The 19695-nt window shown below is 40.9% G+C and overlaps 1 long non-coding RNA gene across 1 annotated transcript; it reads right to left on the bottom strand.

Annotated features, from left to right (window-relative positions):
- Positions 1–343: 343 nt before the first annotated feature.
- On the bottom strand, positions 344–19222 carry LOC129182885 (uncharacterized). The gene is made up of 3 exons (XR_008570716.1): positions 19009–19222; positions 17431–17517; positions 344–704 (listed from the first exon to the last, which is right to left on the bottom strand). It is a non-coding gene; the product is annotated as an uncharacterized LOC129182885 (long non-coding RNA).
- Positions 19223–19695: the final 473 nt, after the last annotated feature.

The raw sequence follows: 19695 nt of genomic DNA, 5'->3' as shown, positions 1-19695 counted from the left end.
CCTGTTGTGAGATTACTCAAACCTGAAATAAAAATTTGGTGCGTGCATGTTTCACAGAACATTAAAATAACATTACTGACACCTAGTGACCAGTGTAGAATACCACATATCATTCACAGCGTCTTTGAATGCGTCTTCCGAATACCTTATATTTGTATTTTTGTTCATTTTGCCATTTTTATGCTTGAAATTCCTGGCAGAAAACACGTAAAATGTGCTTCTGTATGCACATTTTTTGACTGATAATAGGCCGTATTCAACTACAAAGCAGCATTATTGGCAATGGATACATTGTATCACACTCTGTTCACACTGCAAAGTATGATGCCCAATCCAGATTTTTTTGTTAAAATCTGATCTTTTATGTAGTCGTTCACATTACCAAAAAAAAACGCAACTTGCAAATGTGAAGGTCATGCGTCCGGGAAGTAATGCACATGCGCACAAAACAGGTCATGTTTACTGAAAGTAACAGATATTTCAGTCAAAAACATTTCAACAGGCCAAGCAACATGTTACACGTGACACGACACTCATCAGTCTCACCCGGGATGGTGTGCAGGAGTCTGCATACAGACGGGAGGTGGACCAGCTGGTCCTCTGGTGTGGTCAGGACCATCTGGAGCTGAACCAGCTGAAGAGTGCGGGGATGACAGCGGACTTCAGCAGAGCACAGAGACAGTTTCTTCCCCCAGGCCGTGACTCTGATGAACACTTGAGTGTAAATACTGTTTTGTTTTTTTACAAATGCAAATAATGTCCCGGTTTATTAATCACACACCCACTGACTTGAATTGTCATTATATTATTACCCCTTTTGCACATCTTAATCTAACTTTTTAAATTATGTATTTATTTCTTAAGTGTTTGTGTGTATGTACAGTGAGAGCTAATTTAACCAGAGTCAAATTCCTTGTTTGTGTCAGCATGCTTGGCCAATAAAGTTGATTCTGATGTTAACATAACACCCCTTCTTTGATATAATCGTAACAATTCTTGCATCCACTGGACTTGTGAGTTTTTGGAGAGTCTCTGCTTGAATTTCTTTGGAAGATGTCAGAATAGCCTCCTGCAGCTGCTGTTTTGTTGTGAACTGCCTCTCACCCTCATACGATTTTTGTGCTTGACGATACTCCAGAGGTCCTCACTTGGGCTGTGGTGAGTGGAAAATGGGGGCCACACCATGTGTTTCTCTCCTTTTATGCCCATGGCAGCCAATGACACGCGACAGTGCATTGTCATGTACAGTATGAAGGTCATTTTGCTACGGAAAGCACGATTCCTCATTTTGTACATTGAATAAAGTGGACAGTCAGACACAGTAAATACTTTGTCGAGGTCAAGGGTGAACTGAGACAAAAATTTGGCCCTGGACTTTTTGGTCCAGACTGTCCCACTACAATCCCCACTGATGTATTGTACATAAAAAAACACAGGCCCTCAATAACACCACTATGCTAAACGAAATCCCTCTGTATTCTAGAGCCTTGAATAGTGTGAAACCATTCACACTGGACTGCTTGGGTCTCTGGTGAGATCATGTCCAGAGGAGAGCTTGTACTGGGCCCGCCGCCTATCACAAATCTGAGTACGCGTTTTTATTTATATTCGTTTGTACAGTCGTCCCTCATCACGGTTCAAAGTTCACGGCTTCACTCTATCACAGTTTTTCAAAAATATTCTAGATAATTTCAATGCCAGAAGACATTGCGTGTGAATGCGTGAGATGGATGGGGGTGTGGGGAAACCCAAAAATGAGTAGGAAAGTGTCAATGTTGAGGTTTGAATGGTTGGAATCTGTTGAGAAATGTGGAAGTAGTTGCTGAATGCCTTAGATCTACTTAGATCAAAGGCATTCATCCATCCATCCATTTTCTATGCCGCTTCTCCTCATTAGGGTCGCGGGGGTATGCTGGAGCCTATCCCAGCTGACTTCGGGCGACAGGCGGGGTACACGCTGGACTGATCGACAGCCAATCGCAGGGCGCATGTAGACAAACAACCATTCACACTCACACTCATACCTATGGACAATTTAGAGTCACCAATTAACTTAGCATTCTGGAAAAGTGGGGATTGATGTGATGTTAATAATAGCACAAATGTCCTGAATTATTGAAGGGTTTGATGTTTAAATGATTGGAATCTGTTGAAAAATGTGTCAGTAGTTGCTGAATGCCTCAAAGACGTTGTGAGGTAGTATCCTACACAGGTCACTAGGTGTCAGTAAAGTTACATTGATGAGAGAATAGCCACCGCAGGAAGTACTGCACAGAACAGGAAGTACAAAAAGAACAACAAGGAACTCTGTCAATGCTAACATGTGAGTTTATATTATGTCTTATATTCTTGTATTATGTCAACTATGTTGGGTAATACGAGTGTAAATGTGACTATAGGGGTGTTATTTTATGCCTAGAGGGCGCTAATAATGTTTAAAAAAACATTTTTAGGAGGTCGTAAACAGGTTTTCTGTGCTGTAACAACGAACATATTCGATTTATAAAAAGTGAATTTCCACAAAGTAGTGTTCCTTCACACAATTAACTGTGATAAATGAGGGATTACAGTATTTATATATTTAAATGACCAGCATACCATACAATAAAACATGAAAACCCACTGTTTTTCCTCAGGCAATTTGCTAAAATAAGCTACATTTTCATCCAGCACTTCTTTTTATGCCAACAACAACAGCAAAAAACATGACAACATCAACTGTTATCATAACTGAAGGGACAAACGGTTTGTGGAGAATTTCTCGGAAATGATAAAACCACAAGGATGCACTGTAGATAAAGAGCTGCGTGTCAACGTGGCGGTATTGCTGTGAAAATCATTGTGGAGTTCACACGCCTGTTGAACGAGGAACTCTGGTCCTCCCCTACGGTGCTTCAGCACTAACCATAGCCAGAACAAAGGAAAATGTTCAACACGTCTCCAGCACAGCCCAATTAAGCCATCACATTTTTGCTACAGTGGCATCATTAGGATTTTTTAATGAAGGAACAAAGTGCACTTTGATGTGAGATGCAACAGGAAGGGCTTCTTGGACTGCTGTGAGGACACATTCTTCCTGCTCTCTGGGCACTATTCATTAAATGTTTAGCACTACACAGGATGCAGCTTTTTCACTCTTTTTCATGCTACAGTCAATTTATTGTCAACAATTTTGCCCTCTAAGTACATTAACATTATTAGAACGTCATTAATTAATCACTGGTTACTTTTGAGGAGATGCATAAAATGTGTGCCTGTGCAGTTCTAAGATCTGCACACTCAGACATGCAGCTGTGAACTTTTAATTGACTTTTCATGGCACTGTATAGGCACTCTGTGGTACTTGGTGCCCGCTTCCCTCTGTATGGAGCCTCACAATGCCGAGGTATTGATGGTTGGTGGTGTTGAGATGTGTGTGGCAGAAGGAAGAGGCCTGTTTAAACCATCCCTGACATGATTTATCAACTTTGCTTAAATATGTTAAATATTGTTGGTAATTATGTTCTACGTTGTTCAATTTTTGAAAGCGAACGGTAAATTCGCAAAAATGACATTTATAGTTGATGGCGCCACCCATGACGAGCTTACTCCTGCTGTTCAGTCTCATTTCCGGAAGTGACATCATCAGGGTGACACCTCTCAGCTAAAGCAAAGTAAACAAACGCTTCTCGAGGGAGATGGTCGACTTGGTTTGGTATATTTTCCATCAAAATAGTAGTCGTGCCAAAAGGTTGTGTTGCTGCTGGATGTTCACAGTATCCGAGTGATGGACGGATGGACATGTGATAGACAGATGGAGGCCCACCTTGAGTTCTGTTCTCTGCGATGATCATTTCACTGATGACTGCAGAAGCATTCGACTTGAAAGTACGGTATAAACGCATTTTGAAAAAGGATGCTACTTCGCCAGTACACAGGGAAAAAAAAGACAAGAAGAGCGAAGTTGCCACAGAACAGAGTAAGTCATGTCTAGTTTGCATAATGTCTTCTACACACTGGTCCATGATAGCGACAAGGCTGTAAAGCATTATACATGTTATATAAACATCTTTTCACTGAGGAGTGTGATCTCCGTATAGTTAGAACGCACCCTCACCCTTTTTGAAAAGTGGTGATCAATTGCCCTCTTGTCAAAACCTCGATGGTCTGATGGTACAACTACATAGCTGATCATAAGCTGTCCTAATGCCAGGTGCGCTTATCCTATGGACAACCTAAATTCTGTGCCCCGTTACAATGTATTATGAATTAATTTGACCAAATGTTTATCCTAAATCACAACACAGCGCCCCGCCCTCTCCAAGCTCTGTTTGTTTCTCACTATTGGAAGTTCACCCATGCCCACACATGTGACCCGCTTACCTTTCAGCTAATCATCGTACATATTCAAATTGAAAAATGGTCTCTCTTTCCCCACCATCATTAAGCCACCATTCCACTTCCATCAGTTCAACACCTCAACTGCAGGGGGCCCACCCTCCTCCAGTCCACCCTCCTCCAGTCCACCCTGCTGGTCGTAAGTTACTCTCTTCAAGGCGCTGCTTCCTTTCGCTGCACTCTGCATCATCGTCACAAGTGTGTAGGCTACCGGGTAAGTCAAATTCACATCTTATTCATTAAAACTACCTCCCAAGGTGCGCCACTTCCTGCTGTGATCTAAGTGCCAAAGTCTTTTTTTCATATTAAATATTAATTGCCCTTCAAATCCTTCCTATTACCACTGCATTCTTATTTTTATCTCCTGACATGTATTCCGTTGGCGTAATTTCAAAGTTAGAGCATAGGAAACCGGGTTTTTAACTTTATTAGTGTCACATTTTGCTATTATAGCGAGTTGTGTTACCTCAGGATGCGGACATATGGCAGCAGGTGCAGTCAATGGAGTCTTTAATTAACACAGAGGGGTGCGGTTTATAAACTGGAAATGACAGTACTTTTTATTTTTTTATAAATGCCTTTAAGAAAAAGTACAATTATTATAGCATCCAGTTCCTTGCATGCTTCTTTGACTTATAGTAAATGAACAAAATAAGTTATAGAAAATGATGATAGTAAACTTGAATTTCCATATATTCAGTGAAGAGAATTCATGAGGAAGATGTACATAACAGATATTCCAAATATAAAGTAAGATTATTTCTGTTTCTTTATCCCACTACTACTCGGATACTAGCAGATTCCACCAAGAAGCCAAGCAGCAGAAAAATCTTTTGTGCACAAATGCGTTTAGAATTGCAATACAAAAACACATAACAAATGTTACGAGGAAGGACATCCATTGAACTTTTTTTTTTTTTATCTTTTGTTTATTGGTTTGATTTTTTTAAAAATACTGTTTTTCTTCAAGGGGTCAGCCTTGGCCTCGTACCCATAACTCAACTCCTTCAGTTGTTTTGAAGTGCTTCAAAAGTTCAAATGCAAAAGATTTCATAGACCACAACAGAGATTCCTCCATGGAATAAAGAAGTATTATACGCCTTTATTTGCTTCACCAAGGTCACTCAGTCCTATAGCGTCGAAATAAGTGCAGGGCACAATACACTGCCGAGATGTCCGTTTAGAGTTGTATGGTTTTTTTTTTTTAACTTGTCACCATATTGTTTGACTTACAAGATATTCTCTTTATGTGCTTTTCCCATGAATTTTGACCTCCAATATATAAGCTGCTGAGCTGTTCTGTCACATAGCAAAATACACAAATACATCATCAGTCGTCTTTTGATGGCAATCGGCGTGACACAGCTATAGTGGAGAAGAACATTTATCCATTCTGTAGTAGTGATGGTTGACTATCAGTGATGTGTCGGTCGTGAACGAATCGGCTCTTTGAAACGAACGACAGGAGCAGGTCCGCGTCGCTGGGAGCCAATTGGGAGCCGAATCCTTTTTTTTCTCGTCTGTTCAAGGTGAATGTCATTCGTTAAGATGTGTTGCGGCGTCTCTGTGTCCACACTGAGCAGGGGCAGGGGCGGGGTTAAACACGCTGTGGCCCTCTTGAAGCTGAGTGTTCGTGAGAAATTTGCGTGAAGAGATTTGACCTAATTTGTCTATTGAGATGGGTCTTTGTGTCTGTATTTTATAACATAACATTATATTATAATATATTTTTGTATTGTGATTGATGTTGAAATAAATCAATTTAAATAATAAACATTTGATATCATGTATTTTTGCATTAGTAATTCATTTTACACAATACACATAATTTGGTAATAAATTAATTTAAAAGACAACAGAAAAATCTGAGGAGCCACTATTTAGTGAGCTGATCCAAAAGAGCCGCCTCTCTAAAAAGCACCGACATTTCCATCACTGTTGCCTGTTGGCGTTCAAAACTTGCACGTTTTTTACTGAACTGGGAATCACGGGTATTCGCCTCTGTGAACTTGTTCACTTTAAATTAAAAGGGAAACACGGCATTGACTGTCTATAACTCTGTGGAAAAAGCAACAGTTCTGTCCTTTGCTTCAAACCAACTCTCCTTTCCACTTCCTGTTTCTGTCTGAGCTGCTCGCTCGCTAACGCCGAGCTGAGCACTCCAGCCCGGGAGCTCACGAACCTAGACTCCGCTGGACTCACTCGCCAATGCCGACATGAGGGTGCCGACAAGCGAATTGCGAACCTGAAGTGCGATCACCAGTTTACTGTGTCGGGTAGGTGGACTCGCACTGTCGCATTGAGCGCCGAACCATACTATACGTCGACGTGACCGCCACATTGGATGTGGCAAGAAGAGAGAATGGGGAAGATTCAAACAAGATCTCACGGGACTGCCTTTCACAGTTCAGTCTGAAAAAATAATTTGGATTGTATTTGGCCATCATAACATCATTTTACCAACAGAATGTGTTGACTTTGTGGCATAATCCAGTGGATTTCTGCAGTGAATAGGCGCATTTTCTTGCATTTAAGGGGAAGAGCCGCCACACGCAAACATATTGCTGCAACGGGCCAACCGTCCCAATGAGGTGTTTGCTTGTATATCTACGAATATAAAATCAATGTTGTGAGTTTTTGCTGTGTCACCCGACTCGAGTGAATCAAGTACTCATAAAAACTCGAGTCACTAGTCTGCGGTTTATGGTTTACATTCAGTTTTGTTTGGTCTTTCCAGGTGGCATGGCTGTGGACACTGGGTAGACTAACGAGGGACACCTGGATCAGTTATCTGCACCGACCTACCTCGCTCTGTTCTTTTCGTTTGTTTGTGCCCACTTGGCCAGCTGGTAACTCTGGCTATTTTCTTCTGGTGCCTTTATTTTTTTTGCTTCTTCTCCTTGCTCTGTGCCATGCCACCTAACTAGCCTGTGATTTTTGTCATTTTGTCTGCTGCACTGTCCCTTTGCTGTCATTCTTTATTGCTTTTTGCAAAGTGCTTTTGCTAGTGGTCGACTTGCCGGCGTGCTTTCAGTTGCAGGCAGTGTGGGTTCAAGCCTCACTCGGTGAGAGTGTGAATGCTTGTCTGGCGTCATGTGTGCCCTGTGACTGACACCTGACCAGTCCAGGGTGACCGGCCCCAGCTCCCTATGATCCCGACTAGGATAAGCAGTAGAAAACAGACGGACAGTTTCACGTGTCACTGTAATTTTCATCATTTTTTATGGGCTATCAATTTTTGATGGACTGCTCTCTGTGTTTCCTGATGTTTTTGAAGATATTTAGAAGGTTGTAAACTTTAAAATATTCTAAATACGGCTTTTAACGTTATTACAGCCCTCTAAACATGAAATAACACCCTTAGAATCACCTTTACAATCATATCACTCAATATAGTCGACACATACTGAGAGAAAATAAGACATATAAGACATAATATAGACTCACATATGGTAAAATTGGGAGAGTCCCTTGATGATTTTTTTCTTTTTGCTTCCTGTTTTGTACATTATCTCCTGTGGTGGCTATTGTGTCATCAATGCAACATTGCTGGTTACGATACGATTCAAAAACAATATTATTTTAAAAACAGAACGATTCGATGCAGTGTACAAAACATACGATTCGATTCCACGGTTAATGTTTGTTGATGTAAACATTAACCGTACAGATGCCAGATATCTGAAAGTGGCATTCTTACAATACTTTCAAATGTGTAAAAGAGCACACCATATCCCCAAGCATGCTGTCAGGCACCGGCAAAAATAACGTCAACAGAGTAACATGTCAAGTGTAAGTATTTTCTAGACACAGACAAAAAAAGACTTGCTGAATCTTCTTGTTTGATGGGATGAATGTAAAATAAAGCTTCATTCATGTTAGCGTATTCCGCCTCACAAAGCTAACTGCTAAACCCTGTGTATCCACTCACTAGTCGCCCTGCCTCCACAAAGAGACTGCATGAGATGAGGGCCCACCCTCTCCGTTCATTCCACTATAGAACCAATGCGCACAGACAGATGCAGAGTGAACTCTTGTCATCCAGCCTGTGTGTGTGAGAGATGAGCAGATAAAACACACGCACATGTCAATTGATCAAAGGCGCCAGAATTATCTACCTTTTTTTTATCCTTCAATCAATCGATTTATTGATTATCGTGACAGGCCTACCTCCCTGCCTCTGACGCCCCCCCTGAGAGTTCACCACGTCAGGGGGGCCTGCCCAACTATTTCAGAAGCACTGGCTTTATTATATATTTGTATTTTAGCTTGTTTAGCCATTTTTATGCTTGAAAATGCTTAATCTAGGCAAACAGTATGTAAATGATTTTTGTTGGGCTAATAACAGGCCGTATTCAACCACAGAACAGCCACGATTTATTAATTCATATATTTTTGAAAAAACGTGATAAAGCGAAGCCGCAAAATTCGAAGCACAAAGTGTTGAGGGATTACTGTATTGTATTTTTTTTCAGAAAATTTCCAATAACATTTTGTAGATTATACAAATTGTGTATCTCTGTTGAAGATGCTCTGCTCTCTCCAAGCGTTCAGCGCTTTATGTTCTCTGTGAGGCTTATTATCCCAGAAAGCGGGTGGGGTGCCGTTTAATGCTAAGTGCCAATTACTACAGCTCCAAGGTTAGCAGGCCAAGCTAGCATACACTACGTCTGCACTCCAAGCACTTTGCCTGCAGCTGGAGACAGCCCTCCCTCTGACCACACAAACACACACCCTCCCGACATGGTTTCGCCACCGTCATCCGGACGATTCCTTCTCTCTTCAGCATGCTCTTGTGCTTTCTTCAGCTGCTTGGCTTTCTCTCCTCAATCAAACATATCACTCAAAGATGAAGACAGAGAGCTCTGAAGCATTCCTGAGATGGGACAGATCCAAAATGGCCTGTTTGTGCACACACATGCATACATGTCTGTGCCTTTGCGTTCTGTGTGCGCACACTGCAGAGGTTTGTTCCTTCAAGAGCATCTGACGTACTGCAGGAATAGCAACATTCCCTTCCGTGCGTGTGTGTGTGTGTGTGCCGTATGTTTCTCCTCAGCAATCCAAACTAATAGACCCTCATCATCTCCCACTGTGCTCATCCAAAGACGACAGCAGTGACTGACAGGTGCTGTAGGCGCTGCATACCCAAAACTTTATCTGAGAGCACACAGTGGGGCTGTGGCTTAGATACCGACTTCATGCATCCGAACATCTTCACACTAGGGATGTCCGATTTATAGCAGTTCAATTAATTTTTATATTTTTTGGTATTTTTCATGATGATATGATGACCAATTTGATGCAGGATGTGGCATACGGTTTGACGTAGGACTGGGCGATTATTTGAAAAATAACCGAAACCGATATTTAGAGCTTCTCAAAATTTGATTCTGTAGTTTTGCCTTGTTTTAGAGAGCGTATTACAGTGTTTTAACATGCTTGTTCATTTAAAACTAAAATCTGAGGTGGTTTTTTTAAGTATTTATGTATTAGAGTAATTTTTTTTTTTTTTTTTTACTTTTATTTCCAGGTATTTACGTCTCGAATGGATGCACAACTTTTCCATGTGAGCAAAAGTATTGGACGCTGGCGTGTCCTATAACATTACTTGTTCAATCAATAAATAGCACTGAATGTTTGCGCTCAGTTTCAGATTGGGTAGGACGGGTTTTGCCCGTGTATACTGCATTTAGAGGTGAAAACAACATTAAAATCAGAGAGCTGTTTATGGATGAAAAACAAGCAATTGTAAATCTGGAAGAAAATGGAAAAACAATCAGAACCATCGCACAAACATTCGTCATAGCCGCTACAACCATTTGGAATGTCCTGAAGAAGAAAGACACCACTGGTGTATTAAGTAACGGACGTGGAACAGTTAGACCAAGGAAAACATCAGCAGGTGATGACAGAAACATTGTGAGAGCTGTAAAGAAAGACACTAAAACAACCTGCAGAGGGCAGGAGTGAAGGTATCACTAGTTACTGTTCATAAAAGACTTCATGAACAATGGCAAAAAAGCCTAATAATAAAATATATATTTCCAACACTTAGTACCAATAAGCGTATAAGCCGCACGTGTGCATGTCACAAAATGGCATATTGTGGCACGCATGATCCCGTGAGGACCAGTCAGCTCTTGATTTGACAGGAGACAATCAACGAGCTTGTAGACCCATTGGAAATTGCAGTAGGTCATTACTCAATATAACAGTCTGACTCACGGTTTCATTTTACAAACAACATTCAACTCATCACACAGCAACTTAACATGCAAACATTATACCTCAAAAATACAGAAAAATTTACCAATACGGTTTTCGAAATGAAAAAAACCCAACATTTTAAAGTTTTCCCATAATGCATTTCGTTTTAGAAAACCATTTAATTGGAGGAGCATTGAAACCATAGAAAATGGTGGATGCGCTGCAGTGCTGCCTCTGTCCAGTTAAGGGAGCCAGAGGACCCTGAGCCCAAAGCCCAGAGGGAGGCTGACGTCATTGCAGCGTCCCATTGAATGTGTTGCTCAGACGCAATGCCTTATGAAAAAACGTTAAAATGTTGGGTTTTTTTTATTTATTTTAAACTCATATTGGGACATGTTTGTATATTTATCAGGGACACCTTTCGAGTGATAAGTTGCGGTGTGATGAATTTAGTGTTGTTAGTAAAGTGTTCTTTGAAAGATGACACCGTGAGTCAGACTGTTATGTTGTTATACTGTCATATTTAATGACCTTCTGAGATTTCCAATGGGTTGACAAGCTTGCTGTAAGTGCACTGATAGCTCATGATTGGCCAAAGAAAGAGCTATTGTTTCCTCATGTGTCAAAACACGCACCACTACTGTGTTGCCTGTGCTATTATTTTCTACAAATGCACCACAAGGCGGCACTGCTACTAAACCCCACAGTGTGACCCCAGACCTCAGATTGACTTGTCATTTCTCACACAGCTCAATGCGCTCTGCAAAACACTCAGTGTAACTTCGGGGCTTTTGGCCAAATCATGTCACAATTTGGTTTGCAGATTACAGGGACTGACAGGCACAAGTTGAAAAACATGGCAGCCGTCAACCGAAACATCTTTGCAGGGGAACGGGTGGGACTTTGCAAGTAATTGCCCATAAATCATTGACCATTTGTCTAATGACGATCAAACGTTGAGGGTATCTGTGTTACATGTAGATGTGTATAATAACTGTACATGAGTACAAGTTACTTTGGTTGTGTTGCCACTTTGCCAAGATCTGAAAGACGAAAGGAAATTGGTGAGGATGTTCAGGAACAACCACTGAGTTCTGTTTGTTCATAGACTGGAAGTCAGGTAGACAGGAAGTAGGAATTCAGATCATAATCGTGTCACTCCTGTCATAGCCTGTCAAGCCTACACGAAAAGGGGATTAAAAACTCACAAAAGTAAAACAAGTTATGGCCCTGGAAACACTCTTTGAATACTCAACAAAAGGGAGTATTTTCTGCGAGTCTTCATGGTAAGTGACTTGATTGTAACTTCTGTTGGATAGTCATCTTATCTTACCAGCGTCCCTCTTGCAGAAAAAGCCAACACACCTTTGATGCCTGCTGAAATGAGGTCTGAGGCTCATACTACGCATTGCAGCGTCATGAATGTCCAAAATGTAATTAGTCATTTTCTTTGGCACATTTTTCCAGAAACACGGCATATTTTATTTTTTTTTCATGGAGGAAACTTAAATTATTCCTGTGCCGCGATCAAGTGATGACAGTGCAGGCTGGAAATTAATTAGGACCTTGCCATGGTCTCACTTCTAATAAGAATGCTTTCTACTCTGGGACACGCATGAAACTAGAGAGCAGATAAGAAACGGGGCGGCTGTTAATGCAAGTATGCCATGATGGCATTAGCTTGTCATTTAGCTAAACAAAGAAACAAATAATATGGTGGAACCTGCTTAATTTAAATATTAGTCAATGACAACACAACTGAACACAAAATGCAGTTTTTATATGAAATTTGTTATTGTTAAGGGAGAAAAAATATCCACACATGGCCGTGTGTGAAAAAGTGATTGCCCCCTAAACCTAATAACAGGTTGGGCCACCCTTAGCAGCAACAACTGCAATCAAGCGTTTGTGATAACTTGCAATGAGTCTCTTACAGCGCTGGGGAGGAATTTTGCACAACTGTTTGTCATTCAGCCACATTGGAGGGTTTTCCAGCATGAAGCGCCTTTTTAAGGTCATGCCACAGCATCTCAATAGGATTCAGGTCAGGACTTTGACTAGGCCACTCCAAAGTCTTCAGCCATTCAGAGGAGGACTTGCTCGTGTGTTTTGGATCATTGTCCTGCTGCAGAACCCAAGTTGGTTTCAGTTTGAGGTCACCAACAGAGGGTCGGATATTGTCCCTCAGGATTTTTTGGTAGAAAGCAGAATTCATGGTTCCATTTATCACAGCAAGTCCTGAAGCAGCAAAACAGCCCCAGACCATCACACTACCACCACCATATTTTACTGTTGGTATGATGTTCTTTTTCTGAAATGCAACATTACTTTTACACCAGATGTAATGGGACACACACCTTCAAAAAATTCAACCTGTGTCTCATCAGACCACAGAGTATTTTCCCAAAGGTCTTGGGGATCATCAAGATGTTTTCTGGCAAAATTGAGACGCCTTAATGTTCTTTTTGTTCAGCAGTGGTTTTGGTCTTGGAACTCTGCCATGCAGGCGTTTTTTGCCCAGTGTCTTTCTTATGGTGAAGTCATGAACACTGACCTTAACTGAGGCAAGTGAGGTCAGCAATACTTTGGATGTTGTTGTGGGGGCTTTTGTGACCTCTTGAATGGGCAGTCGCTGCGCTCTTGGGGTCATTTTGGTTGGCCGGCCCCTCCTGGAAAGGTTGTTGTTTGTTTTGGCCATTTGTGGATAATGGCTCTTTTCCACACTGATAGATGTCAATTAATCTCACTTAAGTTATGTTTTAACTTTATCACTTTTTCACACAGGGCCATGTAGGTTTGGATTTTTTTCTCCCTTAATAATAAAAAGCTTAATTTAAAAACTGCATTTTGTGTTCAGTTGTGTTGTCATTGACTAATATTTAAATTTGTTTGATGATCTGAAACATTTAAGTGTGACAAGCATTAAAAAAAGTAATCAGGAAGGGGGCAAACACTTTTTCACACCACTGTATTGGACATAAATAAGATAACATAGATTAGCAGTTCCTTGTTTTTTTTCTGGACAATGTAGGTACCTCCATTACAATACAACAATGTATGTAATGTAATGCATGTATTCAACAATTACTGACACCCAGTGGCCAGTGTAGAATACAGTACTAGACTCACAATTAGAATGCTTCTTCTGCCTTGTATTTGTATTTTAGTTCATTTAGTTACCATAACATTAGTGGTTTATTTGGTCTCCGAAAAGGTTGACAATAATATCGTTTTGCGTCAATTTGTGGGACAATAAACATTTCAAAACGCACCTGCATTGTTTTGTGACTCAGTTAAATAAAAAACCTTGTTTGTTTCATTGTACTTTTCTTAAACGTAATGTTAAAATCTCTTGGCACCCCTACTCTGCAGCGATTGTAAATGAGCGAGAGTGAGCAGGTGTGTGCTTTTGTGACAAATGATTCTCAATCGAGGAAAGCCCTCTTTTATATTCAATAAATTCCCTCTCTGGTGCCTTGATGTGCGATGCTGTGACAGCGACTATAAACTATAAGGGCGGGCCGCATTTGTCCATTTCTTTAACAGTCAGGGTCCTGCCGCATGCTGAGTGCATTTTAAAATCTACAAACGACTTCACTAGTTGTGATAAACGCACAGTGGAAGGATTTCTTACAAACTCAAATTTTTTAATAAACCCTAAAGCATATCGACAAAGAGGCCATCAGTGATGGAGACGTCTGACTCTGACAATCCCATTAATGGGTCATGGCAAACATACACAGGAGCGGCTGAGCGGTAATAAAAGGAAGTAGGGGTTTTGTGTAAATCATAAATCCTGCTGTCTGTGCCATGCATACTGTACTGCTGCCATTGTTTCATCGGAACACTCGGGGACACTGTCACCCAGATGGACACTTGTCGTCGACCCCATCTGTCCATCATGCACATAAACACCGATGGCACTTTAACATACCCCCACATATGAATATACTTATTACTATTCATCTGCATGTTACCATCATTATGACATCTTGACTTCTCTGTTTACACAGTGTTTATTGACACGGCCCCTGCACCTTCCCTCTACCTTTACTGGTGTATTATTCCTTCACTTTCATAGCACCACCACTATTTCCTTCTCCAGTCATTAACCCGACTCACCTCAGCTTTCCATTTGGTCCCGTCATTAAATCAAACTCTCTTTTTTTTGAGTATTTTCCCATTTATTCTTTCCTACTTATTGACATAGCACAAATCCCCTCATTCTGGGCTCTCGTCTCCCTCGCTTCAATTTTCAGATCAGGCAGATTAGCGTTCAGCACCAGGGACAGCTCCAAGCACGGTGGAAGCCTAGACTTGCTGTGCCACCTGTTGGTCACCGTGAGTACTACGACAGATACGTGTGATTTTAAGTATAAAAATGTTACGCATTAACAGGTGCCTGTATGAGTTCTGACAGAAGACGTATGAGAAAGGTCTAGTCCTCTTGGCGAAGACAACCTGTAGTTTTATGTAACCACATGTCAGTGTCCTTAGATGCAATTCCACTTTGGGCGAGTCAAAATAAGGATTGCATGTCTCATTCTGATCGTGGCAGCCGGAGAGGAAACAAAAGCATCTGCTCTCCTCGGAGACCAAGAATTTAATCGCAAACACAGCCAAGCTAAGATTTGAATATAAAGTAGGCGAGAGATGGCGTGTGTGTGTGTGTGTGTGTGTGTGTGTTTAAAAGGCAAAGAGATATTTATGTTGACATTTAATAAACAAATGTCAACAGGGCAAATGGATGATACTGATACCTGTGTTGAAGTGTAAAAGACGTGGGAGTGTGTGTGTGTGTGTGTGTGTGTTTGTGCACATGTTGACAGTTGCGATTAAAATGAACACACACACATTTGTCAACGTGAGGATCAACAAGGAAAGTGATTTATTGTGGCAAGTCCCAGTGATCCATACACACGCCTTTGTCTCAGAACTCAATCTTCACTTCCGTTCAGTTACTTTTATTTCGGTCGTTGCATTCAAACTTAAACAAACAGCACAATACAACACCACTTTTATTCACTGACCGAATTAGTATGTATTAGTACTACAGTACATATAGTACGTCATCTTTCCCCACTTCACGCTTTGAATTTTGTGGCTTCACTCTATCACGTTTTTTCACAACTAAACTAAGATTAAATTAAAAAGACTGAAAAAAAATATGCATGTTCAAGCACGTTTATTTATTTTTTTTAAATTAACTAATTCAATACCCCAAACGTAGTTATACATTTTTAGAAACCCAAACGCCCGATTCCAACAATGTATTTATAAATTGTTTTTTTTTTTTTGCGCAAAAGGCTAAAAGAGGTGCTGATGCAACTCCTCACTAATCGATTAGGCTTGAGAGCAATTTGAATGCTAATAAAAGCGGCCACTAGGTGGCAAAAGTGCATTTGATAAGAGCTCAGCAGGGACCATGAGAGGAGGGATAAACACACAACAGGAAGAGGAAGCCCTTGCATGAAGGCAGCTGTTACGTTGCTACCACACACAAAAAAAAAAAAGACGCATTGTTGGGAATTTTTAACGCATGCACACGCACACACACGTGCACACACATAGTTCAGTTCCAAATGTGAAAACTGTAAATAGTTCATGGTGTTATATTTGTAAATAAATTGTTATTTTGGTGTAAAAAAAAAACAAAAAAAAAAAACCTTTTTTGTGTTGTTTACATTGGAGTATAGTTGTTTAGATATTTGTCACAAGAGCAAAAAATATTGTTTCGAAGTGAAAGTTATGCTTGAAATGTATCTTTTCACAAAAAGTTGGTTTTCTCCCTTTTTATAGTTGGGAGTTGATATTTTCCCGAAACGTACGTATGTTCTACTGCTGATTACTAAAGAACAGAAAAAGGTAGAAACTTTCTGATAAAAGACAGAGTCTAATCGTTCTTTTGGTAGGTTCCGTGTTTATATAACCATAGAACACAAAACTGTGTGCCTTGAAAGATCAGTCAAAATCATCTGAAATGGCCGGAACTGAAGGGTTTGTCTTTTGAAAAATGGCTGGGAGTGAGTTAAAGTTAATTATACATATTCAAATTCATTATTTTCAAGCATAAAAATGGCCAAATGATGTAAAATACAAATATAAGGCATTCAGAAGGCGCATTCAAAGACGTGATGATATGTCGTAAAGTATTTTGCACGCCCATTTTTTCCAATTTTCCAATCTTTTATTGGATTAGAGACCAGACTCACAGAGGTTTGTTACAAAAGCCAATATTGTTAAGAAACAATATTGTCGGTCATGCTGTCTAACAAAAACATACATTCATCAATACTTTGGTTGCATTATTTTTAATCCTTTGAAAATCGATTTTAATGACCATAGTCAATTCCACAAATTCATGTTTTTAAGAAAAGATTAAACTGTTGTTCATGTTTTTAAAAAACACATTTAGAAGGTCGTAAACAGTTTTTTTTATGCCCCAACTACGAAAATATTCAATTTTCACATTCTACATTGTGGAAATTCACGTATCACGGCCGGGTCTGGATCCAATTAACCGTGATAAACGAGGGATTACTGTATTGCGATGGATCACGTTGTTTCATTTGAATGTATTTAGTTTGCTGAAGAGTAGGTTTGTTTCTGCCTAATGTTCTGCTTTGTTTTGAAGGACGGTATAAATATGTGTGATGTATAATCGCTCTCCCGTGTTTCCACACAATAACTATGGCATGGAAAAACAATCTTACCGGAAAGTCTCGGCTTTTATTTGTCTCAGAAATAGAAGGAACCGGACAAAGACAGGTAAGTGTTAGGACGAGTACGGGAGTCAAAGCTGCGCTGTGGCAATGAAATGACACAGATGACAAAAAATGCTACCTTTCTCTCCTCGCTCGTCCTTCCCGAGCAGGCATGAGGCAGTCGGTGTGATGATTACAGAGAGGAGAGCTCAGAGCTTCCAGTGATCTGAAATAGAACCACAAGAAAAATAGACGGTAAGTTAACCCTCCTCCACGTGTGTATGCTTGTTGAGCATGTTAATGAACACAGCAATCAATATCAAACAGAGGAGCACACATCGCATTTGCAAATGATGTCTTACGCTGAATTTTTTTTCGAGGCATTTTGGAATGAATTCATTTCACCAGATGTGAAGACATTTAGTTTGATGTTTATTTAGCGACCCGCCCGGGGGAATCAAATCAATCCTCATATTTAACTATATTTCATGCAGTCATAATGTAACTCTGCAAGAGGAAATTGCAGGTCATCCATGTGCACATTGCCGTGGATCAATGTGAATCTAATTTCGCCTCTTCTTGAAGGCAAAATATTAGTTATACCCAATCAAAACCACCAAATATCAGTTGTGCACTGGAATGACATACTGTACTGTATGTGGCGGAAAGCAGCACATGTTCCGGGGGTCAGTGCACATGGTTACTTACTGCTGGTAGAGTAAAGAGCACATGTGACAGCACACTGAAGACCAGCGGTGAAAAATCTGATGTTTGATATTTTTGTATATACAGTCAGTGTCAGTGTTCATGACTCCACCATAAGAAAGACACTGGGCAAATATGGCCTGCATGGCAGACCATGGCAGACCACTTGTGCTGGCTGGAGCCGACCACCCTGCAGCTGACCTCATGGCACCGGTGGAGGCGCTTCAGGCCAAAGCGTCAAGGCAAGGAAGACCACCTTACCTGTGCCATGACTTTCAATCAGAATTGCATAAAATTAACACAATAAACTTGCTTTTTATTTGGGATTCAAAAGGCTTAAAATTGGAACGCTTGAGAGCGAGAAGAGCAAAAAGTCATTCAATCCATTTAATCCATTTCGACTCAACAGTTCATTTCAAAGTTTTTAGCTTGGCTCAGTGGCAAGTAGAAGACCTGGAGCGGTGGAGGCACCAAGAAAATCATGAAGGAAAAGTGAAAATCCATTCAGCCACCTTGGAACACAACTTACACACACAGCTGTGCAAAGTGAGACCCACTCTGAGGGCAGTGGAACTCAGTGTGTGTCTGTCACACAGCACTGACCACAGTGGGGCTCTCACACGCACACACACACACACACACACACACACACACACACACACACACACTCACGCTACCACTCACATAGGTGCACAGCTTGACCACCCATCACTGCTCTCTGATTACCAGCAGCTTCCACAGCACACTTTCTCTCCATCCCTCCTCCACACCCCACTGATTCTCTCTTCCCTCTCAGCCAACCGCCTCCCACCTTAAATCCCCTCCTCCTCTCCGACCAGCATCCTCCTCCAAGCAGCTTCCACCTTTGTCACCGCCGCTTGCCTTCTTATTTCTTGTCACGCCACATTCGTCACTACCGTTCCTCTCGCTCACATTAACATATAAAACACCTCAACCACTTTCTTGGCTGAAGCGCTCGGTGGCTTAATCAGTCCGATGCGTAGTCACTTACCAGCTCATTCACTCACTTGATTAGTCAGCCGCATACTCTCCCTCTCGTTTACTACTTTGTTTTCTCATTACTTTGCTCCTGATCTGCTTTAAATATCCAGCGTCTGTCACAGCCAAGGCTGGGTTACTAACTGTTACTAACTGTTTTCCAGCAACGAGTGATCCAACAGTATTATGCTTTGGTATCTATGTCAACCATCTGGATGTGGCTTCAGTCGCCATTGTTCACTACTACTCACACAGGAAGCTAACTAGCTAGCCAGCAAGAGTTGTGGTTTCTTACTAACAGGAAAACACTGCCCCTTAGTGTTTTGGTGGGGGATTGCAAGTCGTGATTACAAAGCTAAATCACAATTCTTTAACACACAGTATTTGAGCTGCAAAATTCAAAGCGGGAAGTGGTGAGGGATTTACTGTACTTCATTTTTTAATTAAATAAAATAATTTCTGTATGGGTTCACTTACCTAAGAACTACCGACACACAGCAGACAAACAACAATGCTCAGAGGGTCCCTGACATAAGTCATCAGCTTTACTTAAATATGTCAAATATTGTTTGAAATTATGTTCTATATTGTTCAATATTTGAAAGCAAACGGTAAAAATGACATTTGTAGTTCACGCCGCCAGGCATGACGAGCTAACTCTCGCTGTTCAGTCTCATTTTTGGAAGTGGCGTCATCAGGG

This window comes from Dunckerocampus dactyliophorus, chromosome 6 (assembly GCF_027744805.1).
Source record: "Dunckerocampus dactyliophorus isolate RoL2022-P2 chromosome 6, RoL_Ddac_1.1, whole genome shotgun sequence".
Lineage (NCBI taxonomy): Eukaryota > Metazoa > Chordata > Actinopteri > Syngnathiformes > Syngnathidae > Dunckerocampus > Dunckerocampus dactyliophorus.
This window is presented reverse-complemented; position numbering and strand designations above follow the sequence as displayed.